Source organism: Ambystoma mexicanum, chromosome 1p (assembly GCF_040938575.1).
Source record: "Ambystoma mexicanum isolate Mex_15411 chromosome 1p, UKY_AmexF1_1, whole genome shotgun sequence".
Taxonomy (NCBI): domain Eukaryota; kingdom Metazoa; phylum Chordata; class Amphibia; order Caudata; family Ambystomatidae; genus Ambystoma; species Ambystoma mexicanum.
Window position 1 is genome coordinate 784,879,426 of NC_090921.1, and position 15,544 is coordinate 784,894,969.

Consider the following 15,544-nt stretch of genomic DNA (forward strand, 5'->3'; position numbering starts at 1 on the left):
GTATATGTCCATTAATGCAGCAGTGTCTTTTTTCATATCTGGTGTTATTAAAGTCTTATTGCACTGCTGTGCGGTTCCCATATTCACCTTCCCTTCTCCATGGAAGCAAAGTTCGTGCGGTATTTCCCTTTGAATCTTTATGGGTCTCTCCAGGAGGGTGACCCATGTCAGCTTGGTGATATGCTGTGACCAGATGGGGATGCACGTTTCTTTTGCTCGTATGTTTCGTCTGGCAGCCCTCGAAGCCCCTCAGCTTTGCATTTAATCGTTTCATCATGCCATTTGTCGTCTGCATACCTTGTCACTTTTATGATGAAAAATGGCTCTTGGAGGCAGATTACTCCTTGTCGTCTGCTGGTGCATGTTTGTTCGTTTTCCAATTTTTCCATGGCGACTGTGTGTGCCTGAAATGTCTTTTTTATTCTACACAGCATCAGATGAATCAAATATTGGGCCTCAGACAAGGGTACTTTCTGTGGAACTAACATTTTTGGGGTTCCAGTGCATGAGGAATAAGTGAGCACACGTAGCAACTTTCATTACTTGCTTGCTTTGCTGCGTCGCTCATGTCTGAATACCATTTATTTGATTGGTCAGGGTGTCGGGGGTCCTCTATTTCATATAACCCCAGATTGTGATAAATATCATATCTGTTTTTTCCCGTCCCCCTTTTTCTCCTCCTTCTTTTGTTTTTTAATTGGGTACCAACTCGTTGATATTGCAGCGGAAATATTCTGGACCATGCATCACCAATGTTGTTCATGGTGACATGTGTGTATTCAGTAGTGGTTTCTGGTGCCGTGTGTGTGTGTATGCTTGTATTTCTGGAGTTAGTCAACCAATAGTAATCGTCATTTATATTTCATCCAAGCTCTATTTCCTTAGCCATAGTATTACTCAACAATGGAATAGCTGTTTTGTTCACGTGTAATTGTACATAGGGTGGTGTTGCATTTATGCTATTTGATTCAACATTATAAGTGTCCTTCAAAATGGTTGTTACTCCAGTCCATATTAGTTTAGACCCTGGTTTTGTCATATCAGCCCCGCTCCCCCCTTTGTTCATTTCATTTGCCACAAATAAAACAACGTTATACCAAATAAAATAAAACATCATTATTGCAAATAGTATGGCAGCATATTTTATAACGCATTCCACATTACTTAATCTACTGGCCCTAGTGGCATCCCTATTTCTATCTAACATTTCATTTCAGCCTGCTCAGCCGTTTCATCGCATTGGCTCATGTTGAACCTATGTGGGCGAGACAAATTCGTTAAGTCATCATGAAAAGAAATATATTTGCAATTGTTCATTCTTTTTCAAGAAAAATAGAAAAAATAACACTATTCAAATGAGATTTAAAAGATAAAAGAAGAGAGAGAGAGAGAAAGAGAGAGAAAGACAGAATATATTAAAAAAACATTTTGCTTTTTCACTATTCTTTCCCTGTCTTAGTTGCAGTTTTCATCATTTCAGACCGTGTTAGCGATGCCATCCACACAGTTTGTTTCATTTTGGGGGAGTGCAACACCGTGTGCCCTTCTCACGTCCGATAGGTGCACCCAGTATTTCAGTCCCTTCACTTTAACTGCGGTTGGGGTGCTGTACACCACTATGTATGGACCATGACATCTTGGTGAATTCCACCTTCTTACAAAACTTCTAACATAGATGTGTTCCCCTGGCATTAAAGGCCCCTCTGGGCTATCTGCTGCCGGCATGGAGGTGTCTGTTGCTACATCTTCAGTAAATGGCGGCACTGTGGCAGCCCTGTGTGCATCAGACGCCCTCCTAACAGGAGAGAGCGGCATGTGCATTCTTCTCCCTGTCCCGATTTCGTGCGGGCTTAAATGGTGATCCTTGCATGGTTGATTTCTGAGTTGGAATAGTGCTAGGGGCAGACAATATACCCAATTGTTTTTCAACGTGCTGCATAATTTCGATAAATTGCTTTTGAACAGCCCGTTGATCCTCTCCACAACTCCATTGGCCATTGGATGATAAATTGAACATAGTTTATGTGTCACCCCCAGAAGGGAGGTTACTTCTTTGAAGAGATGATTCACAAAGTGCGTGCCGTTGTCTGAATGGATCACGTCACAGATTCCCCACCGCGAGAATACTTCTCGCACAAGGAACTTGGCAGCACATTTTGCATCCGGATGGGGACAGGGGCCCGCTTCCACCCACTGTGAAAAAGGGCATACCACCACAATCAACTATCTCGCTCCATTACATCTTTCTCCCATATCGGCGTAGTCGATATGTAGTTCTCTGAATGGACCTGTAGGGCGTGGCAAAGTGCCACGCAAGTGCCACGCAGAGTCCGTAATGTCATTCCTGAATTGTAAGTTTGGCATGTAGTACATTCAGGGGGCAATTCATAGAATTCAGCGCACAAGTGGCGCACGCAGCTGGCGCACAGTGTGCGCGTGCGAATCCCTACGCCAGCAGCGTGCGCTAAAATTCATTTCCGCGCACAGTGTATTCATGGATTCCAGCCACCAAAACCAGCCGTGGCACACAGTGGCGCAGCGACCCTGCAGCAGCGCCAGTTACGCCCCCAAGAATGCCTCTCGCGCAGGGAAAAGCCATCAAAATCCCCAATCCAGCGCAAAGGGCTGTGCTAACCCTGTACCAGCACGGCAAGCGGGCTATGTGTATCACTGGGGTGCGCGGGAAGTACCTCACGCGATTGGCCCCGTGCGAGCAGGGTACGCGTATTTCAGGGGTGCGCGGGAAGTTCCACACGCGATTGCCGCAGGGTACGTGTATTTCAGGGGTGCACGGAAAGTTCCACACGCGATTCCAGCAGGGTACGTGTATTTCAGGGGTGCGCGGGAAGTTCCACACGCGATTTCAGCAGGGTACGTGTATTTCAAGGGTGCGCGGGAAGTTCACACGCGATTGGCCCTGTGCGAGCAGGGTACGCGTATTTCAGGGGTGCGCGGGAAGTTCCACACGCGATTCCAGCAGGGTACGTGTATTCAGGGGTGCGCGGGAAGTTCCACCCGCGATTTCAGCAGGGTACGTGTATTTCGGGGTGCGGGGGAAGTTTCACACGCGACATCAGCAGGGTACGTGTATTTCAGGGGTGCGCGGGAAGTTCCACATGCGATTGGCCCTGTGCGAGCAGGGTATGCGTATTTCAGGGGTGCGCGGGAAGTTCCACACGCGATTTCAGCAGGGTACGTGTATTGCAGGGTGCGGGGGAAGTTTCACACGCGACATCTGCAGGGTACGTGTATTTCAGGGGTGCGCGGGAAGTTCCACACGCGATTGGCCCCGTGCGAGGAGGGTACGCGTATTTCAGGGGTGTGCGGGAAGTTCCACACGCGATTCCAGCGGGGTACGTGTATTTCAAGGGTGTGCGGGAAGTTCCACACGTGATTTCAGCAGGGTACGTGTATTTCGGGGTGCGGGGGAAGTTTCACACGCGACATCAGCAGGGTATGTGTATTTCAGGGGTGCGCGGGAAGTTCCACACGCGATTGGCCCCGTGCGAGCAGGGTACACGTATTTCAGGGGTGCGCGGGAAGTTCCACACGCGATCTCATCAGGGTACGTGTACTTCGGGGTGTGGGGGAAGTATCACATGCAAAATCAGCAGGGTACGTGTATTCCAGGGGTGCGCGGGAAGTTCCACACGCGATTCCATCAGGGTACGTGTATTACAGGGGTGCGCGGGGAGCACCACACGTGAATTGCACGTGTGGGTCCTCCCAGGTGTTCCCTCTACACCCTCCACGGCCCCTGCAGGTGGCTCACACCACAGGGGCCTACCCTGCACATGTCCTGCAGGCACCCCATCCACCATGGCCATGCCCCCCAGCCAACCCACATGTCAACTTGCACTACTGCCCACCAACGCATGTCCCCCTGCACCCCCAGCCACCAGGGGCACCCTCCACCAGGGCCCCACCCATGTCTCCCACCACCCCCACCCCCCAGCAGTGCAGGGGCACCCTCTACCAGGCCCCCATCCATGTCCAACTCATGTTCCCTGCCCCCCCACACCCCAGCACTGTGGGGCACCTGCCAGCAGGCCCCCACCCATGTCCAACTCATGTTCCCCACCCACCCACCCCCCAGCACTGTAGGGGCACCTGCCAGCAGGCCCCCACCCATGTCTCCCACCCCCCACCCCCCAGCAGTGCAGGGGCACCCTCCACCAGGCCCCCACCCATGTCTCCCACCACCCCCACCCCCCAGCAGTGCAGGGGCACCTGCCAGCAGGCCCCCACCCATGTTCCCCACCCCCCACCCCCCAGCACTGTGGGGCACCTGCCAGCAGGCCCCCACCCATGTCTCCCACCCCCCCACCCCCCAGCACTGTGGGGCACCTGCCAGCAGGCCCCCACCCATGTCCAACTCATGTTCCCCACCCCCCCACCCCCCAGCACTGTGGGCCACCTGCCAGCAGGCCCCCACCCATGTCCAACTCATGTTCCCCACCCCCCCACCCCCCAGTACTGTAGGGGCACCTGCCAGCAGGCCCCCACCCATGTTCCCCACCCCCCCACCCCCCAGCACTGTGGGGCACCTGCCAGCAGACCCCCACCCATGTCCATCTCATGTTCCCCACCCCACCACCCCTCAGCACTGTGGGGCACCTGCCAGCAGGCCCCCACCCATGTCTCCCACCCCCCCACCCCCCAGCACTGTGGGGCACCTGCCAGCAGACCCCCACCCATGTCCATCTCATGTTCCCCACCCCACCACCCCCCAGCACTGTGGGGCACCTGCCAGCAGGCCCCCACCCATGTCCAACTCATGTTCCCCACCCCCCCACCCCCCAGTACTGTAGGGGCACCTGCCAGCAGGCCCCCACCCATGTTCCCCACCCCCCCACCCCCCAGCACTGTGGGGAACCTACCAGCAGGCCCCCACCCATGTCTCCCACCCCTCCCACCCCCCAGCACTGTGGGGCACCTGCCAGCAGGCCCCCACCCATGTCCAACTCATGTTCCCCACCACCCCCACCCCCCAGCACTGTGGGGCACCTGCCAGCAGGCCCCCACCCATGTCCAACTCATGTTCCCCACCACCCCCACCCCCCAGCACTGTGGGGCACCTGCCAGCAGGCCCCCACCCATGTCCAACTCATGTTCCCCACCACTCCCACCCCCCAGCACTGTGGGGCACCTGCCAGCAGGCCCCCACCCATGTCCAACTCATGTTCCCCACCCCCCCCACCCCCCAGCACTGTGGGGCACCTGCCACCAGGCCCCCACCCATGTCCAACTCATGTTCCCCACCCCCCCACCCCCCAGCACTGTAGGGGCACCTGCCAGCAGGCCCCCACCCATGTCTGCCACCCCCCACCCCCCAGCACTGTGGGGCACCTGCCAGCAGGCCCCCACTCATGTCCAACTCATGTTCCCCACCACCCCCACCCCCCAGCACTGTGGGGCACCTGCCAGCACGCCCCCACCCATGTCCAACTCATGTTCCCCACCACCCCCACCCCCCAGCACTGTGGGGCACCTGCCAGCAGGCCCCCACCCATGTCCAACTCATGTTCCCCACCACCCCCACCCCCAGCACTGTGGGGCACCTGCCAGCAGGCCCCCACCCATGTCCAACTCATGTTCCCCACCCCCCATCCCCCAGCACTGTAGGGGCACCTGCCAGCAGGCCCCCACCCATGTCTCCCACCCCCCACCCCCCAGAAGTGCAGGGGCACCCACCACCAGGCCCCCACCCATGTCCAACTCATGTTCCCCACCCCCCACCCCCCAGCATTGTGGGGCACCTGCCAGCAGGCTCCCACCCATGTCTCCCACCCCCCACCCCCCAGTAGTGCAGGGGCACCCTCCACCAGACCCCCACCCATGTCTCCCACCCCCCACCCCCCAGCAGTGCAGGGGCACCCTCCACCAGGCCCCCACCCATGTCTCCCACCACCCCCAGCAGTGCAGGGGCACCCTCCACCAGGCCCCCAACCATGTCTCCCACCCCCCCACCCCCCAGCAGTGCAGGGGCACCCTCCACCAGGCCCCCACCCATGTCTCCCACCACCCCGACCCCCCAGCAGTGCAGGGGCACCCTCCACCAGGCCGCCACCCATGTCTCCCACCACCCCCACCCCCAGCAGTGCAGGGGCACCCTCCACCAGGCCCCCAACCATGTCTCCCACCCCCCCACCCCCCAGCAGTGCAGGGGCACCCTCCACCAGGCCCCCACCCATGTCAACCACCACCCCCACCCCCCAGCAGTGCAGGGGCACCCTCCACCAGGCCCCCACCCATGTCTCCCACCACCCCCACCCCCCAGCAGTGCAGGGGCACCCTCCACCAGGCCCCCACCCATGTCTCCCACCACCCCCACCCCCCAGCAGTGCAGGGGCACCCTCCACCAGGCCGCCACCCATGTCTCCCACCACCCCCACCCCCCAGCAGTGGAGGGGCACCCACTACCAGGCCCCCACCCATGTCCAACTCATGTTCCCCACCCCCCCCAACCCCCAGCACTGTGGGACACCTGCCAGCAGGCCCCCACCCATGTACAACTCATGTTCCCCACCACCCCCACCCCCCAGCAGTGCAGGGGCACCCACCACCAGGCCCCCACCCATGTCCAACTCATGTTCCCCAGCCAACATGTCATCACAATCTAGATCCCTGGTCCCTATGGTCAGCCTCCAAATGCAAAACACCCACCCGAGTATTGCATCCACCCACTCATAATTGTCAATTACATGACAGAACACCAATTGCAAGTTCCGAAACAAACACATTTCCCTCACATACACCCCATGGGTGTCAGTGAATCTCAAAACCCATATCATGATATGCATGAAACCAATGAGATGATACTACACATTGAAGTTTGATAAAAAAAAATATGTATTAAAGGAAACATAAATAGAATCAAAAATAAAGAAACATAAATGGGAATGTACAAAAATGAAAAGAAGCATGTCCGTGAAAAAAAGCAAAACCAAAAATCAAAATCCAAAGTAATGGTGTCCAAAGTCACTGTCCACAAAACAAAATCCAATGGGAAATAAAAAAGAAAGCCATTGCTCCATGGTTAAAATGTGAAAGAAAAATACAATCCAACAGTGAACTATGTACATACGAACAAGCCAGGGTCCATTATCCCAACAAAAGAAAGGAAACCTATCTAACTACACTAACTAATAAAATAAACTATATACAAAAATGTGGCCAATGTCCAAAAGGTCCAAAATAAATCCAAAAAAAAATGAAACCTAACACCACCTACATAACTATGTACAAGGGCAGCAGGCTAGTTTGACGGCTCACTTTTGGATGTCCCGGGCCAGGGCATCATCAAACTCCTGCTCAATGTCCCGGAGGCGGTCCTCCTCCATGGCCCAGAGGGTCCGCAGGGCCGTCGACATGTCCACCTCCAAACCCCTGCGGATTGCCTCGAGGCACTCGGCCCACCTCAGGGCCCTCTGCATGGAGTTCTCCGCCCTGACCATTGTGAGCCGTGCCTCTTCCGCCCGCTGCCGCTCCGCATCTATGGCGTGGCCCAACCGTTGCCACACGGAAGACACTCTCTGTCCTGGGTCCTCCTGCCCTCCGGCCGATGCCTGCCCCTCCGATGTTGAAGGCCCCGAGCCTTCATGGCTCCCACCACGTTGCTGCTACTGCTGTGCCTCTGCCCGTGCACTGCCTCCTGCTGCCTGCACATCCTCCGCCGGCTGGGGTGCAGTCGTTGATGTGGCCACCCCTGCTGGACGTCCGACTCCCGACTGTGGCAGGGATGCCTCCTCCACCAGCCTGGCCGCACCGTCAGAGGCAGCTCCACAGGGCACCCAGGTGACTGATGGGTGGGAAGATGGCACGGAGGACGACTGGCGTGTAGGGGTCGTAGCAAGCCCCATCATACGGAGGAATCCGGCCTGGGTGACCTGTCCCAGCAGGCTGACGTGGTCAATGAGCCATTCGAGATGACGTGCAGTCTCCTCATGAAAAGACTGCAGGTCACCTCGCATGGCCCGTTGACGCAACGCCACACCAGTCAGAACAGGCTCAACCCGGACCCGGATAGCCACATCCGCAGGCAGAGGAAGGCCAGTTGTCGTGAGCTCATCCCCTGCCTGAAAACGGGTCTGGACGTAGGCATCCCTGCTGGTGCAAGATGATTGCAGGGACAGGATCAGGGACATGATTGCACACAGGCACCTCCGTGGCGGCCTGTGCTGCCTCCTGTCCCTGGTCCTGCACTGCACCACTAGCACCAGTGGGATCCCCACATCCAGACCCCGTCTCTGGTGCTTGCACGGCCTCCTCCTCCACCAAACCCCCCACCAACCTAGATGACTCTGTCCCATCTTCCCCTGTTGGGCCCTGTGGGGTCCCAGCTGCCCCTTCTGCTGCCGAGGAGTCCAACTCCAACCTCCGCCTCTTGGACCTCCCCCCGGCAGCTGCGGCCTGGGACGCGGCACCGGACTCCTCACTCCCCGACGAGATGACAACATGGGAGGGGAGCCGGGCCTTGCGACTCCGGCTGGCGGTGGGATCCCCGCCGCTGTGCTCCACAGCACCTTCTCCGCCCTCTTCATCAGTTGACGCTGCAGACAGGGAGAAATAAAACACAGGCATCAGGGCACTGTACAATGGACACATACAACCATGACAGTTGTACATGAGTGGCATTGGCAAACCTCAGACATGTCATCACAATCCCCAACACACATGTCATTTCAACTCGCACACATGAGCCATACCACAGCCATATCGCAACTGCCAGCACCATCCATACACATACAACAGCATGAGCAGGCAAAGGTGAGCCAGACATCACATGCAACACAGGAAGTGCACCACACATGTACACACACCACCACACTTGCATGCATGTGTACACCTCTGCCAAGTGTCGCAGTGTTCAGATGGGCATCCATGTCACATCTGCCGATTAGGCTTCCACATACCGCTGTCACATGCATCCATGTTGCATCACTGTTGCACCCTTGTCAAATACACACAGATGCACATGTACACAGTGCTGATACATGCAGCTGAAAACAACATACATGCGTGACATCACGGACATGTCTACTTACATACAAATTCATCCAAACATGTGTCCCCACACAACTACATTTGGCATGCAAGCCTACACACACAAGCACCATCCATGTCTCACACATTCCAGCCCTCGCATGTGTTAGCCCCACGGCCCTGTACACCCCCACCCATACTCGACCCCATACAAACAGATGTACAACCTGCACACTACTGAAAAATCACCACACGCACATCTCACAATCAGGATGCATGTACACTTACCGCTCGACTCCAGACGGGTCTGCCTCTCAAGGACCTGGACGTGGAGCGCTGGGGATATGCGTTCCAGGACCCTCATCTGTTCTTCCGACAAGTGGCCCCGGCGCCCCTTGGCATCCGCTGCCTTCAAGAGGCGCCGGGCCTTGTTCAGGGTCCTGGACCTGAAGTCCTCCCAGCGCTTCTTGACATGTTGTAAGTCGCGGACTGTCACGCCCTCTGCGTTGATGGCAGTCACGATGTCAGTTCAGATCCGAGTCCGTCCTTCCTTGTCGGCGCGGGAACTTCTGAAGAGGGCATCATACTGTCCCAGGACTTGCTCCACCAGGACACCAACTTCGGTGGCACTGAAGCTGGTGCCCCTCTGCCTCTCTGGCCGGGGGTTGTCAGTGGTCTCAGATGGTGTTTGCCCCGACATGACAACCCCAGAGACAGGAGTGGGTGGGCAACTGGGTCCTGGGGCTGGGCTGTGGAGCGATGGAATCCCAGTCGGGAGTCTTCGGTTCCAGCAGGGGTGGTCACAGCAACAGCACCCCTGGCTGATGTGCAGGCAGCAAATGACAGGGCACGTGGGCAGCAGGCAGTCAGGCAGCAGCAGATGGCAGGTGGGAGCATGCTCGGGGCTCTGGGGGGCAGTAGTTCGGCCTTCTGGGCAGGAGCGTGGTCTTCCGTGTGCTTACACGTGGCCAGCTTGATACGGAGTGATTTGGCACGTGAAATTTCGGCACGTCAGCGTGTAATTCGAGGAAAGGCCCCACGCATACGCATTTTCATTGGACAGAAGGCCCCTCAAGCGCAAGCGCCCCTGTGACGTGACGCGTACAGGCGTGCATGGGCATTTCAGCGTGCGTGAAAAACTGCACATCCGCGTGTAATACGAGGAAAAGGCCCATGCGCGTAAGTGACGTGACGCGCGCGTGCGTTTCCCTCAGCACGGGTTAAAGGTGAGCGGGCCCAGCAGTTCGCTGTACGTGCCTTTCGTGGAGACCGACGTGTGTTGCTGCTTCCTGTTGTTTCGCGCGCCATCACAACTTCACAGCTATCAAGGACGTATCTCTTCTTTTGGTGGGGGTATTGGCTACGCGTGTTTTTCTGCATCGCGCTAGTCAGACGGTGAGTCGCACACGCTCTTTTTCCCACTGCGGGTGCCCCTGTGTATCGCACCCATTTTCGATGTCATAGTAGCCTGCGTGTCCCACGCGTACACGTTATTCGTGTTACTGGGTGCCACCGCGTACTGCGGGAGGTTGAATCCACGCACGTAGGCTGCAGGGTTGCGTGCACGGTGTTACTGCAGTTTTGGGGTGCCTGAGCGTTGCGTGACCCGTCACCACATCACCGGGTCACATACAGCCTTGCAGGTGCAGGGGGGCTGTTAACATCTTGCTTCCCACCCCCTTCACCCCAATTGCCCAGGTCAATTGTGGTGTACACCTCCCATTGGCACCACTCCATCTGTGCCAGCACTTCTACATCAGTGCCATGGTTGGGAGGCCACCAAGGTGAGGGGCATCTCAGCTGGGCATCCTCCTCATGGCGGGCGTGGTCGGGGACGTGGTCATGGTGACCAGGGAGTAGGGGGACTCCAGGGTGTCCAGGGCGGCCACAGAGGGGGAAGAGGCAGGGGTGCGCCACTTGAGCACAATGTTGTGCCATGTGTCGGTGCAGTCATGCCACCACTCCCTGTGGTTCCAGGGGATGCAGCTCCTGCATCTGGCACTGGCACCCGTTCGACCCGGCAGTCCGTTCCATTGACTGCCACGGGCCCAAGGGTAGTGGTAGCTGCAGGTGCAGCTGTGGACACCGCCACCCAGGCTAAGGGTCTGCCAGCGCAGGCTGCGTTGGCACTTGAAGAGCCCTTGGTAGATTTCCAACAGGCCAGGGGGGAAACCATAGGGGCAGGCCGGGCTGTTCAGACCAAGACACGTGTCCCTGGGGCAGTCATGTCATCTGCTGCCCCGAACAGCCGGGTGTTGGCAAGTGCAGGGGCAGATGCACCCAACAGCACCCCGGTTGTGAGTCTGCCAACCAGGACCGTTGCGGTCAATGACCCTGCCACAGCTGATGTTGCTGCGCAGGGTCCATTAGTGGGCACCCAGCTGCCACTGACACGAGTCAGTCCTTTGGTCATCCCTCCACCTGCCACTCCCTTGGCTCAATCCACCGAACCCACTGGCCATACTGGTCAGGGCGGCATTAGCCAGCCAGGGTCTGCGCCACAGTCCAAGAGGAGGAAGGTTGCACCTGCAGCACAGGCTGGGACCCCACACACAGCCACGACCTCCTGCACGTCGAGGAAGAAGCCTTTCTGTAAGCAGGAACTGGACTTCCTCGTGGATTACGTGCGGGGCCACAGCCGTGACATGCTAGTGGGTGCCAGTAGTCAGACTACGGCTGCCCAACGTGACACCCACTGGAAGCATGTTGCGGAACATGTCAGTTCATTCGGCCATGAGGTGCGCAAGAGTGCAAAAAGCATTGGAATGACATCAAGCGCAGCACTAAGGCTAAGCGTGCCTCTAATTACAACTTGACTCTGGTGACTGGCGGTGGGCCTGCACCAGAGGAGGAAGAGCTCACTCCGCATGAGGCTCTCGTTGCGGAGTTCATACCACCTGAATTGGTCGAAGGAGTGGGAGAGATGCTGGACTTTGATGCGCAGACCAGTGAGTGTTGATGCGTGTTTGTTGAGGACATGTGTGTTTCACTTGTGGGATGTGTTGTGCATGATTGCTGCTACATGTGACGTGTACATGGTTCTGATGTGTAAGTAATGCAATGCTTCCGTCATGCATGTCTCCTCTGCCTGCATGCGGGACTCCATGTAGGCATGCTCCCTTGACCCTCCTCCGCCACTCTGCACCCCAGTTCCACCTTTGCACTGGTCTGCTTCAATCTTGCCAATGTGTAGTTTCTTGTTCATGTGTCCTGTGTAGATGTTAACTTCCAGCGTAGAATCTGCCAGACATATGCCATGTGGTACAGCCTTAGTACTCGATACAGGGTATCTCACTTGTACTGTGCATGGGTCAGATGTCCCGCAGGGACATGAGTGCCCATTCATGCTCCATGTGCATTGCACGCATGCCCCTATGTGTCCTTGACTGGATGATCACTGTAATATAAGTCCTTGGTTACATATATTGCCTGCCATCTCATCAGCCTTCCCATGTCAACTGTGGCTCAGTCCTGCGTTGCACACATGTTTAGGCTCTGACAATCTGTGTGGCTCACAGGCCTCAGCCTGTTCAATGGCCAATGACTCTGTCCAACTCTTGTTGTGTCTTCTTCACACGTGGACGGCCTCCGGAGTTTTCATCATGTGTCCTGCCTACTGTCCCAGCATCATTTGCAGTGTTGTCATTTGAATCACATTAAGCTGTTGATGCCAGTCAACACTGCCTGTCAATACACAGGTGTATGGTCAGCCTTTTGATACCATGCTAGGCATCCCTGCTTTGGTACTGGGGTGCAGGGGTGCTTGGCTTCTAGATATGGTACACATTGAATGCACAATGCGCGTGATGTCTGAATTTGACATTGCACTGCCTTCACATTTCCTGGCACACACCATGGAGTGCTTGTACATGTAGGTAGTGAGTGGCGTACACATTTTCTGCACTGCATAGACCCACTTCCATGGAAACTGCCACCTTTCAACAGGCCTGATCACAGAAGCTATTCAAAGTTGACCCAGCATGCATGCCCCAGGTTATATGTTGTGTGTCACATGTCTGCTGGATGCGTTTGCTCTCGGTGTGTGTGTCGTGTGCTTCTGACATGTGTAGTGACCTTTGTTCTCTCTATTTTTCAGGTGATGAGGCGGAGGATGGTGTTGTCATGCCAGACACAGGGTTGGTAACACCACATCAACCCGGCACTAGTGGGGGTCGTGGGGTGGTAGGCCACGAAAACCCCCAAGTGCTGCAGTCCATCTTGTCCCTGGCTGCCTATGAGTCCAGCCTTGATGACGACTCTGACGTCCATGTTGAGTTGGATGAGCATCAAGTCCATGTGTGAGGGGTGAGTGATTCTGATGTGGACACTCCTCTGTCTGCGACCCCTGCACTGAGGGATCAGACAGTCTTGGTTCCTCCGACCGTGGTGGATCGGGACGCAGGGTCACCCTCCACACCAGTCACTGATGTGCCTGGGACATCACGTCGACGGGGGCATGTAGTCGTGCAGTCGCGGGCGGTGCCAACACAGCGAGGACCCCAGGTCCTTGGGTCCCGCAGGGGTCAAGCCCGGCAATGCGGTCGCCGCGCGCAACCGCTGTATACTGAGTGGGAGCAAGACATGACTGCCAATTCCGAACGGCAGGGGGCAGCAATGGAGAACATCGCTGAGAGCATGGAGCGTGTGGCCCCATCTGTGCTCCCCCCTGCTAGGCAGGTGCTTCTCCAGCAGCAGGCGGCACGGTCCACGGCCCGCTCGCTCAGGCTGGGCATGGCAGCCTCAGACAGGGCACGCCAGGCTGAAATGTTGTCTCTGCGTCATGCAATTGCTGCTCACGCAGAGGCGCACATGGATGCCCTGAGGGAGGAGTATGCTTCCCTCAGATCTACTCTGGGTGTCCTTATGATGTCCCAGAGGCAGCAGGCAGAGGAGAGGTTTGCACAGCTTGAGCGTACCATCTCGGCTGAGCTACAGGCTTGCCGGGAGGTGCAGCGGTTGTCCAGCCAGGCCTTGCAGGAGGAACTCCGTGTTACACGTGCTACCTTGCAAGAGGAAGCACACGTGTATCACGTGAGGTTCTGCATGCAGACCTACGTCACATCGCCACACAGAACCAGGCTCACCCGTCCGGCAGACTTGCTGCCGACGAGGGGCAAGCTGCGGCTAGGCGTGGCCAGGCTACTGTGCCACGTCCTCCTTTACAGGATGAGCCAGACTCGGACGACCATCTATCTCCCACATAGGTCGGGCTGTGCAGGCGTTGAGCCCATGGAGGTTTTTTTTTGGCTCAGCATCATCGCATGTGGATGTTGAGCAGCACCCTGTACCTCCCCCCTCCTGGGTTCCTCCCCTCCCCCCCGGGTCGTATGTGGCCATTTTTGATTTTTCTTTTAGTTTAGTTAGTTAAGTTTCTGTTTGATAGTTAGTTAAATTAGGTAATGTAGGTTTTCCATTGTTAGTGTAATTAGTTAATAGTTGATTTAGTTTAAAATTGCTAGTCTATTGTGCTTTCATGTGACGGTGCGGTGCTTTGTGGCTTTTGAAGGCATACACTGTCTGTTCCAGCTGGGCCCTTCAGGCTTGTCTTGTGTATGTGTTTGCTGCTTGGGGTCCTTGACTCACATATGCCACTCCTGTCTCCCTTATCCATGGGCTCGCAAGGATGGTTCGGTGTTACAGAATATTACACAAGGGCTTTGGACTGTCATATCTGTGGCATGTCTGGTGCTGTGTGACTTGTGGGGATGATTTTGGTGTTATTGTCCACTGTTCAGCTTTTGCTAAATGGGGTGTGTCATGATTAATGTGTACATTGATTGCTATGCATTGTGTAGTATGTTTCATATCTTTCCTGTACACGTGCTTGTTGCAATTCATGCTGTAGATAGTGTTCCACACTTTGGATGTGAAAGACGGACTGATGGTGTGATTTGTGATGTGACTCTCTGACATGGTCAAGTAATGAGATGCCTGATGAGACACACACAGATGACTTTGAACCATTAATCATGTGTTTCATGCCCTTTCTGCAGGGGGATGAGCCTCCAGAGCACCTTTGCCAGCAGACATGGCCCATTGGACGACGGAATTCTGGACCCGTTTGTTGGTGCCCACATGCACATGTATGCACAAGCAGAGGCACAGGGATTGCAGACCCACATCCTAGAACTGCTGACATGTTCCAAGGAACTCCAGGCAAGGTGAGCAGCACAGGGGGGCCACGACACAGCAAAGCTTGCACCAGGCGAGTTGCACATGCAGGCTTAGTCACAGCACTGAGGGTGAGCTTAGACGAATATTGGTGTTGAAGCACACAATGCAGCTCAGATGTGTTGGTGGAGTGATGGCTGTTGATAGTAGGGTTGTCTGGGACACATGCAGGGGCAGTGGCACATACCCTCCGGTACACCAAGGTCCATTGAGGCACTTGTATCAACCATGTAGCCTTCCGAGACATGGAAAGGGGCAGCTCACAGGGACATACAGCAAGGGACATACTCGGGTGCAGTGCATGTCTTTTCCATGTACTTTATGATAAATGCACTGCCAACTTTGTTTCGGTCATGGTGGTACGCAACTAGCTCTGAAGTCATGGCTT